This window comes from Saccopteryx bilineata, chromosome X (assembly GCF_036850765.1).
Source record: "Saccopteryx bilineata isolate mSacBil1 chromosome X, mSacBil1_pri_phased_curated, whole genome shotgun sequence".
Classification (NCBI taxonomy): domain Eukaryota; kingdom Metazoa; phylum Chordata; class Mammalia; order Chiroptera; family Emballonuridae; genus Saccopteryx; species Saccopteryx bilineata.
In genome coordinates, this window is record NC_089502.1 from 112,450,659 (window position 1) to 112,461,535 (window position 10,877).

The following is a 10,877-nucleotide window of genomic DNA, read 5'->3' on the forward strand; positions in this document are numbered from 1 at the left end:
GAAGTCAGTCTTATAGAACTAATCATGGAAGTGTCATCTCATTACTTTTGCCATATTCTATTTGTCAGAGGCAAGTCAATAGATCCAATTTACATTCAAGGGATTACATATAGGTAGGAATATCAGGAGACGTGAATCATGGAGGGACCATCGTAGATGTCTGCCTTCCATTTAGCAGTTTTGGAAGAAGCACTGCAAAGTAATTGACTGAGCTGCCTCTGAAGCCTTGTTTGGATTCCTGGCATTGACACGTACTAGCTATATAGCCTTAAAAAGTTTACTTAAACTTGCTAATCTTCAGTTTCCTTACCTGTTAATTCAAAATAATAATAGTACTTAGCTCTCAGGGTGGTTATGAGGGTTAAATTTAAATGAAATTACTTATGTGCCCATTTAACATGGTGTCTAGCATGTAGTAGGTACTCATAAATGTTACTTGTTAGCCAGGGTTCCCCAGCAGTAGCCTGAGGTTCTAGCAATTTGGAATGACCAAGAGAAGCCATAAAGTGCTTCCTTTAAGTGAAAAGGTAAAAATTCTCCACTTAATAAGAAAAGGAAAAAAAATTGTATGCTGAAGTTGCTAAGATCTATGGTAAAAATGAATGTTTTATCCATGAAATTGACTAATTTATAAAGTAAACTTTACCATAGCTATGTATGTGTTGGGAGGGGAATAGTATTATAGGGTTTGGTATATCTGCAGTTTCCAGCCTCCACTGGAGATCTTGGAACATATGTTTCAGTGATAAGGGAAAATTACCATATTACCCAATTCAAAAATGGAGGTTCTAGTTTTAGTATTGGGACAAAACAAGTTCACAGAATATTGTAATTAATTTCAAAATATAATAATTTGTATAACTGAAGTTTCAGATGGGGTCTTGGCAAAGGCTTCAACCAGCTCTTTACAATAGAATACAGAAGAGAAAGCATTTGAAATGATATTGAATATTGGTCTGGATTTAACAAGCAAAGATGAGGGAAGTAGTATGAACAAAAGTATGGAGGTAGGGTATCTTGGGACAGGGTTAGGGAACAAGTAATTCAGTCTTCCAGTAGATTATAGTAGGAGTAGAGGGGGAAAACCAAGCATAGATGAGTTGGGGATAGATCACAAAGAACCTTGAATGTGGGGATGATAAATTTAGACTTTAATGAGAAGTAACTAGGGAGCTACTGAGGGTTTTTGAGCAAGTAAGGAAGGGTAGGGGAAAGAAATTAGAAACTTATTACAAAAGACAATGTGGGTGATTGTGAGGATTGGCAGTAGAGCAGTGGTAGTAATAATGGGATATAGGAGGCAGATGCAAATGTTGCAAAGGCAGACAGTTTATGAATTTGGCAACTGATCAGGTATAAGGAGGAGCAAAGAAGAAGCTTCTGACTTTTAGGAAAGGAGATAATTAATGGGAAAACATAATTAATTTATCTTTGGACCTTTTGAGTTTGATATGCTATTGGTTTACATAGGGAGCTATGTCCATCGGGGAGTTGTGAATATAGGGATCAAGATTGAGGAAATCATTGAATTAAGAGATGTGGGATTGGCAGATAAAATCATGGATATTGATTAATTCATCAAGGTTCAACAGAGAAATCAATATAATGATCAATAATAGTGTCTTGGAAATCTTTCAGAGCGAGAGGAAGAAAATCAGTGCAGGAGATAGAGAAGGAGCATCCAGAAGTAGAAAAAAGAGACTTCTGGGTCATAAAAGTCAAGAGAGAGGCTCAAGGAGAGCAACATGAAAAAACAGGAGAGAGATGAAAGAGAACAGAGAGAAGAAGACAGCAATAAGAATGACAATCAACAGGTCATCAGTGAAAATGGTGAATGGTTTCTGTGGAGCAGCAAAAATGGAATTTACTTTTCAAGGGGATAAGCTATGAGCAGGTTATGATAATTTCCTTCAAGAGATTTGATTGCAGTGACTTTGGCAGCTTGTAGGAGTTAGGATATAATTATTTTTGATACAGGTAGATCTTAATATGTAAACAAGGAGAAGGGACAGGAAAACAGAAGTAATTAGAAATATAAATTGATGGATCCAGATCTAAAGTGTCACCAAAAGAAATTGAGGTCAAGAGACTATGTGCTGTCTTCTAGGCACCAGTCAGGTAAATAAACTCAATACAACTGCCTGTGGTTGATGTAGTTATCACTGCCTCCCACCCCCACAAGTCCGTTTAAGCTTAGAATCTTTCACATTATTATTCAAATATTGTCTCTAGCAAAGTGACTAATTTCAGATGACACTTGCCATTTGAGAGAGTAATTTGCAAAAGATGACTGTATCAGGGTAAGGAATAGCAGATGCCTGCCTAGCAGTGAAAGCTCACAAATCCATCCACCACACTCATCATTATGAATGCAATCACTTTAAAACAGAAAGCAATTAAAACATCAAATTTTTGTTTTCTGTGTTAACTAAAATTTATACCAGCACACAGATAAAATATTCTTGAATTGAACTTCATGTGCCCAATCACTCTTGATATCTCTAAAGGTAATGATTAGGGGTCACATTTATTAGTCAAAGGCTCTAAATAGAGCCAGAAATGGAAGAATGTTAAAACTAGTCACTACACTATTTTTATCTTCAATATGTATGTTGTTGCTGTTGGTATCTTTATTGCCTTACTCAGACACCAGAAGAAGGGATTTGGGGTTCTAAAGTGGGCCTGGGGCTGAAGAAATAAACCTACCTTTGTGAAATTATTAGTATTTCTCTAACATAGCATCCCGGATTACAAACATGAAATTAAGCTTCTTAGATACTGCAAAAACCTACCTTGTGCAGACAAGTGACAATGGCAGCTATGTTTCCCTTTTAAGGACTTGGTGGTAGTGACCTCTGAAAGCTGCATAGAGCCATGCTGCACTGGTTAGCCACGTCATGCTGTTAGGTTTATATGTACGATTGTTAACAAACTGAAGTTTTAGTCATATGGTATGTGCATAAGGTAGCTTCTTTTCACCAGACTGTAGCCCACAAAGAAGAAACAAAACAAACAACAAAAACAAACACTAAGGACCAAACAATAAAACAGAAAAAAAAAAAAGTCACAGATACAAATCCAGAAAAAAATTGCTAAAATAAAAGGAGCCTTACATATACAGAAGGGAATAACATAATGTATCCCAGGAAAATTTGATACTGAAGGAGCATGCCAGTATCAAACATAGCTCCAAACATACCCTTCTATATTCAACTGGTGATGTTGCCGCTGAAACTCTGAAAATTATAGTACATTTTTTCATTTTTCAGCAGGTTCCATGTGAGATCCCTTCCAAGTTTCTAGCGTCTATTATCTCTTCGCTTTATTTTCTCAGTCTAAAAGAGAAAGAGTCCTAAGAATGTTATAACCATCTAAAATATCGTTCAGGTATAGAACTAATAGATAAATAATTTTAGATATAAAAATATTAGGAACTACAATCTTTAGAAATCTTCTTATTGAAACTAAAATGAGAAAATGTTCTTAAACAAAAGATAAAAGAAGGTTCTACAGCAAACTAGTCATAGGCATTAATTTCACTTAAATACCTGCCTAATACTAAAGTAAGATGGTAGGTTTACAAATGTTGTAAAATATGGCAATAAAGCAATAAAATAAGTACAAAAGCCCTCAGTAAGTAGGAGAGATAAATCTTCTAACAGATTTTATTTTTATTTTAGAAATGCAATTTGCACACATACATACACAAATATTCAGGAAACCTGCTAAACTCTCCTTAACTCTAATAAATTATAAATTCTGTCAGGTTTTTTATACAGATAAACACATCATTGGCCATAATGAAAGCTTTTCTTCATTTTCAATACTCATACATTAATTTTTTTGTTTTATTCTATTGGCACTGTTGAATAAAAGTGGTGATAGAAGGCTCCCTTGTCTTTTTTTTTCTAATCTTAAAAGTGATCTTTTCATTTTGTCATTATTAAGTGCAGTAATTTCTATCAATAGTCATAGATGACATTCATCAGATTAGAAAAGATCTCTTTCATTTCTAGTTTGCAGATTGTTATGATTATGAGTATATACTGACTTTGTTATCAGACACATTTTCTGTATTTATATGGTTTTTCACCTTTAAATTTTCAATGTAGTGAATTACATTGATCGGTTTTCTAATATTAAATTATTATTTTATTTCTGGAGTGAACTAAACATGCTCATCTATTTAGATATTGCTAAATTCGGTTTGTTAATATCAATATTTGGGTTTCTACATCTGTGTTCATCAAGGAGAATAGTCTGTGATTTTCCTTTCCTATCCTTGATTGGTTTTGGAATAAAAGTTGTGCTAGCCTCATCAAATGTACTGAGGTACATCTCTGCTTTCTCTTCTTACCTTATGACATAACAGATAATAAATTTTTATATATGCTTGAAAAAACATGCTTTCTCCAGTTTGTGTATGCAGTGTTTTATGTATATCCATTGGGCCTAGTTTATTTATTTTTTTAATTTTAATTTATTAATTTTAATGCAGTGACATTGATAAATCAGGGTACATATGTTCAGAGAAAACATCTCCAGATTATTTTGACATTTGATTATGTTGCATAACCATCACCCAAAGTCAAATTGTCTTCCGTCACCTTCTATATTGTTTTCTTTGTGCCCCTCCCCTCTCCCACCCTCTCTCTCTCCTTCCTCCCCCCCCCTGTTACCATCACATTCTTGTCCATGTCTCTGAGTCTCATTTTTATGTCCCATCTATGTATTGAATCATATAGTTCTTAGATTTTTCTGATTTACTTATTTCACTCAGTATAATGTTATCAAGGTCCATCCATGTTATTGTAAATGATCCAATGTTATCATTTCTTATGGCTGAGTAGTATCCCATAGTATATATGACCAAAGCTTTTTAATCCACTCGTCCACTGACGGATACTTGGGATGTTTCCTGATCTTCGCTATTGTGAATAATGCTGCCATAAACATGGGGGTGCATTTCTCCTTTTCAAACAGTGCTATGGTGTTCTTGGGGTATATTCCTAAAAGTGGTATAGCTGGGTCGAAAGGCAGTTTGATTTTTAATGTTTTGAGGAATCTCCATACTGTTTTCCACAGTGGCTGCACCAGTCTGCATTCCGACCAGCAGTGCAGGAGGGTTCCCTTTTCTCCACATCCTCGCCAGCACTTATTCTGTGTTGTTTTGTTGATGAACGCTATTCTAACTGATGTGAGGTGATATCTCATTGTGGTTTTAATTTGCATTTCTCTAATGATTAGTGATGTTGAGTATTTTTTCATATGCCTATTGGCCCTCTGTATGTCCTCTCTGGAGAAGTGTCTATTCATTTCTTTTGCCCATTTTTTGATTGAATTGTTTGTCTTCCTGGTGTTTAGTTTCACAAGTTCTTTATAAATTTTGGTTATTAACCTCTTATCAGATGTATTGTCGAATATGTTCTCCCATTGTGTAGTTTGTCTTTTTATTCTGTTCTTATTGTCTTTAGCTATGCAAAAGCTCTTCAGTTTGATATAGTCCAAGTTGTTTATCCTGTCTTTTATTTCACTTGGCCGTGGAGATAAATCAGCAAATGTATTGCTGCGAGAGATGTCGGAGAGCTTACTGCCTAAGTTTTCTTCTAAGATGTTTATGGTTTCACGGCTTACTTTCCAAACAAGATTTATTATTATTATTAAATTTAATGCAGTGACATTGATAAATCAGGGTACATATGTTGAGAGAAAACATCTCCAGATTATTTTGACATTTGATTGTGCTGTATACCCCTCCCCCAAAGTCAAATTGTCTTCTGTCACCTTCTATCTGGTTTTCTTTGTGCCCCTCCCCTCCCCCACCCCCTCTCTCCTTCCTCGCCCCATCCCCCTTCCCCCCACCCCCGTTGCCATCACATTCTTTTTCATGTCTCTGATTCTCATTTTTATGTCCCATCTATGTATGGATTCATATAGTTCTTAGTTTTTTTTCTGATATACTTATTTCACTCCGTATAATGTTATCAAGGTCCATCCATGTTATTGTAAATGATCCGATGTCATCATTTGCTGAGTAGTATTCCATAGTATATATGTACCAAAGCTTTTTAATCCACTCTTTCTCTGATGGACACTTGGGCTGTTTCCAGATCTTCGCTATTGTGAACAATGCTGGCACAAACATGGGAGTGCATTTCTCCTTTTGGAGCCGTTCTATGGTGTTCTTGGGGTATATTCCTAAAAGTGGTATAGCTGGGTCAAAAGGCAGTTCGATTTTCAGTTTTTTGAGGAATCTCTATACTGTTTTCCACAGTGGCTGCACCAGTCTGCATTCCGACCAGCAGTGCAGGAGGGTTCCCTTTTCTCCACATACTTGCCAGCACTTATTCTGTGTTGTTTTGTTGATGAGCGCCATTCTGGCTGCTGTGAGGTGATATCTCATTGTGGTGGGCCTAGTTTATTGATTGTCATATTTAAACCTTTCCTCTCTTTACTGATTTTGGTAGTTAATTTATTTACTAATCAGTAGAGAAATGTATTAAAATTTCCGATGTAGTAGATTTATTTCACCTTTTTTCATTTTCTTGTATATATTAAGTGCATAGAAATTTAGAAGTTTTATATGATCTTAATGATATAAAATATGGAAGAAGAAAAAATAAAAACACTTTTAACCTTCTCCTGATCAACTCAAGCACCCTATCATTAGCTCTGATAACCACTCTCCATATTTACATGGTTGTCCAGTATTTTAGTTCTATCTTATTTTTCATTTTAAAGATTAGTCATTGCTATTTATATATGCACATGGTTTATTGTTTTATATAATCAACTCTCAATGTATTTTACCCATTATCTTTCCTAATTGCATTTCAGAGTTTACCTTTGATTATTTTCCCCTGCTTGAATGACAATCCTTTAGAATTTACTTTAATCAAAATTAATTGACAAAGATCTTTTAAATTTTGTCTAAAATTTTTCAATTTTATTTTTTTTATTCTTGAAGTATAGTTTCTATGGTTACAAAATTTCTAAGCTGACAGTTATAATCTCAGAATATTAAAGCTATTATTCCATTGCCTTCTGGGTTCAATTGTGATTATTGATATAATAGACATTCCTTTATAAGTGATAATTAGCTTTTTATCTCTGGCTGATTTTGATAGATGTATTTCTATAAATCCACAGGTTCATTGGGATATATGAAGGTGTAGATTTATTTTTATTTATTCTGTTTGGGATTCATTACATATCAAAGCATTTATTTTTAAGATGTGTTGATTAGTCATTGGAATACTCAATTACTACTTTCAGTTGTATTCCTATCTGTATTTCTTAATGTGCTATGCTTAACTCAAATAACTAAATGAATATGTTTTAAAATAATTACAAAATCTTTCTGAGCTCTTAGTTCTCACATAGTATATAATTTATCTTGTAATTTCTAAAATTACATCTTCTCTAAGGAGTAGTTTGTTAAACTCTTTAGGATGTATGAAATTTAAGTAACTCAGAATACCTAGCTTCATCTTGTGTATTCTCCAAAACAACAGGAAACAAACAAAAACATTAACTTCTGGTTATCTTTCCAAATTAGAATGAGTACAAGCACAATCTATTGATTGTCTGGGATGAATACACACTGGTATCATCAATTAACAAGTCTAATTAGAGGAGCCATCAATTAAAGTAAAGCAGGCCTTGGGCTGAGAGTAAACATGACAGGAAACCATCATGATCTGCTAATTATCTAATCACTAATGGACATTCGTGAGTTGAAGGACATTACAACTCTCATAGAAACATTGAAAAATTTAAACAAAAGGGCATATACTTATTTTAAAACAAGTTAAACAAAACAGAAAAATATGTTTTAAAAAGGCCATAAAAATCTCTACAAATCCCTCATTCTAGAGATAAATGCTATTAATATTTTAGAAAGCATCCTTATAGCTATATAAGTCCTTTTAAAAGAATCACATTTTTATACCGTTTTGAGTATCTATAACATACATTATCACTTCAGATGCTTCTCAATATTCTCTATAATTTTTTCATATCCCTTCCTTTTGTAGATATAACACTATTGATTAGCAAGTGTTCATTTGTAGACACACTCCTGAGGGGTTGAGGAGTAGGAAAAATCTCTAAAACCCTGAAATGTGATGAAGTTATGAAGAAAATTGAGAAGCATCTGAAAAATTCAAGAGTTGCCCATAATTTTAGGGAAATTCCCCAACTTTGATAAGGAAGACTATATGAAGGCATGACATTAGCAAGTTAATTTTGCCATGTTGATTCCATGCTGGTGTTAAATATCTGGTAACTTCTTTGGTTTTATTTTGTGTGGATCTTTTTTATAATTTTTTAATGACTTTATTCATTTTAGAGAGAAGGGGGGAGGAGCAAGAAGCATCAACTCCCATATGGGCTTTGACCAAGCAAGCCCAGGATTTCAAACCAGCGACCTCAGTGTTTCAGGTCAACACTTCATCCACTACACCAGCACAGGTCAGACATGTTTTTTATAATTGTTGTTACGGTGTTTCCTTTAACTGCGTAAGCAGGACTGCCACCTATCTTCACTTGGTTAGCTTTGAGAATGTCAGAGCTTTCATCAAATGATAAGGATTTGCCAACTTGAAGGTCCCTTCAAATGTCTTTTTCACTTATTCCTTCAAATGCCTTTATCCCTGAGCAAAGGAGCTCTTCATTTGGACTAATATAGTTCAAGCGTATATTATATTATTACTTCAGGTATTGAAGATTGCAGAGTAAAAAGTAGAATGACTTATTTTTTGTGGACAGAGGATAACAAGAATAAGCAGGGCCTTTGGCCACAGAACATGGAGCAAAGGGGAGTATGCTGTTGTTCTTGGTTGGGGCAGTGGACAAGGACATCTTTCTTCCTCAAGGAGATATTAAGTTTCATAATCACTCAAAATACCAAGTATCTTGTAATAGAAATAATTATAGGATAACTGTTAGAATCAGTGGTTCTCAACGTGGCTATACATTACAATTATCTGGGGAGCTTCAAGACAATATCAGTGACTAGACATCACCTCCAGAAACACTGATTTAATTGTTCCAAGATGTTTCTCAGGCATGAGTATTTTTAAGTTTTTTAGTGATTCTAATGTGCACAATGGTTGAAATGAATAGAATGGAGAGGAAGTCTCATTATTATAGTTTAGACCAAGGGTCTCAAACTCGCGGCCCACGGGCCACATGCGGCCCGCCGAACAATTTTGTGCGGCCCGCAGACTAATCCACGAAGTTCAAAATATTTTGGATAAAATTAAGTAAGCCTAGGGGCCTACTTGTATTTTTCATTTCTCTAGCATCCTAGCTAGATATTAGCTTAGTTAACAGCAGTTGTGATGGGAACTACAGTTTCTGGTCGTTTTGTGACACTGAGTAAACTGCATGTACGATTGTGCTTGTTGTACTGATTTTTTTTTGTTTTCAACTGCAGTGAGAAAAGTGTTGCATAACAGTTGCCTTTTGTAGACCTAGTGCGGCCCGCCGAATGGCTGTGATCTTGCTCTGTGGCCCACATGCTGAGTTGAGTTTGAGACCCCTGCTTTAAACTGTCTTTCATAAACACTAATGCACTATGGCAAGTAAATTAATTTCTTTCTCACTATGAATATTCATAAAGGAATAATATTATCACACAAGCACATTTCTTTCTTTACGTTAAAAAGCAGAGATGAACTAAAAAATTAAGTATCAAATGCTGAAAATCTACAACAAAACTATGGCATCAATACAGTTGGACAAAAGTAGACTTACTATTATAATACAAATAAATAATGCAATAATTAATAAAAGTAATTCAAGAATAAACTGTGTTTTCCATACTCACAACTATAAACCTACTTTTGCCAATCCCTGTATTATGCCTGCCCTTGAGCCTTGCCAAAGTATAGTCCATGGGTAGAACAGCAGCATCAGCATCACCTGGGAACTAGACATGCATACTTATAGGCCACACTTGACCTCTTGTATCAGAATCATGTTACCAATATATCAAGGGAATTTGGATGCACTTTAGTTTGAGAAGCCCTGACCTAAGCCATGAACATAACCAGAATTATTCAAGAAATTGTTAAGGTGACAACCATCCTGGTTTACCTTAGACTGTGGGATTACTCCAGACTTTGTACTTTCAGTGCAAAAACCAAGAAAGTTCAAGCAAATCAAATGAGTTGGTCACTCTAAAATTACCCAAAGTTCAAGTTTAGATTTGAGAAGCAGAAAATAATGGATGTGAGGAAATTACCCTCCAAGTCAACCTCCATTACTATTAACTCTTTTGTCATAATCTATGTTTCAACTCACTAATTTTAGGTATTAAGAAAATAAATGATTAAAAAAATAAATGATTCCAAAACACATCATCTGTATATCGCATTGTGTGTTCACCACCCAAAGTTAAATCTCCTTCTGTCTCCATATATTTGATCCCTTTGTCCTTTACCCTTTACTATGTACCCTCTACCCCCTCTTCCCTCTGGTAAATACCATACTATGAGTTTTCTATGTCTTGAGGTTTTGTTTGTTTGTTTGTTTGTCTGGTTCATTTGTTGCTTTCAGTATTATAGACTTGTATACTTGAAACTTATATAATTTTATTAACTAATGTCACCCCAATAAATTTAATTTTAAAAAGAAAATAAATAAAATGAGGAGCAGCTCTCTTTTCTCTGAGATATTGAGATCTTTCAGCTCGTTAGGTCCTCCTATATATCAAAATATAGAGTCCAGGGGAAAGACCTAAGAGATCAAATCTATTTCCTTTATCAGTTAACATGCCACAGAGTTAATACACTTGATAGTCTCAATCAGGGTATTTTGTTCTGTTCCTTTCCTGATTTCTCTTTCAGGATTATAGAACTGCACCTCCTGCC